We start from the raw sequence: 668 nt of genomic DNA, 5'->3' as shown, positions 1-668 counted from the left end.
ATCTATAGTAATAAAAGGGTAATATGCTAATTAGACCAGACATCTTCCGGACGTCATTCCGGAAGTCCTTCCTGATAAAGCCAGGGCGGGAGGGAAGCCAGCCTGGGTCCCAGGTGCTGGAGGGAAGCTGGTGCCAGCAGCTGGGGGAAGGAAGGCTTACTCTTGCATGAATTTCATACTTCGGGCCCCTTGTAAGAAATAAAAGGGCGGATCACTTCTCAGCCTTTTGGCTATACTAAGATCAAGTATAGTATCTGTTCTTATCAGTTTAATATGTGATACAAATACCAAGAAGGAAAAAAAAAAAGAAGTATAAGGGCAGAGACAAAGCTCTTTCTTTTCATACAATAGAGGCCTTACTGGTGACCTTTGCAGAGGGAGAATGGGGGATTCTCAGAGGACTACACAAGAGTGCTCCCTGGTCACTTCCAGAATACAAAGGAGTCTGTGGTAGAGGGGAACTGAAAGTTTTAAAGTATTGACCATATCCATTAAATAAGCCCTTGTATTTAAAATAACTATGACATCATAATGCACAGGGCCTTGATTTCCTAAAAAAAATCTTTGTTCAGAATTTTGGTAGAAATATTAGGTAATAGAGTGTTCATCTCAATGAGTCACATCAGTCAGCTGATCACATTAGTAATTATGCTAAATGTAATCCCTTG

The 668-nt window shown here is 40.9% G+C and overlaps 1 pseudogene; it reads left to right on the top strand.

The window, feature by feature from the left end:
* The first annotated feature begins 210 nt into the window (after positions 1–210).
* LOC132240421 (U2 spliceosomal RNA) lies at positions 211–335 on the top strand (annotated as a pseudogene).
* Positions 336–668: the final 333 nt, after the last annotated feature.

This window comes from Myotis daubentonii, chromosome 8 (genome assembly GCF_963259705.1).
Source record: "Myotis daubentonii chromosome 8, mMyoDau2.1, whole genome shotgun sequence".
NCBI lineage: Eukaryota > Metazoa > Chordata > Mammalia > Chiroptera > Vespertilionidae > Myotis > Myotis daubentonii.
This window is presented reverse-complemented; position numbering and strand designations above follow the sequence as displayed.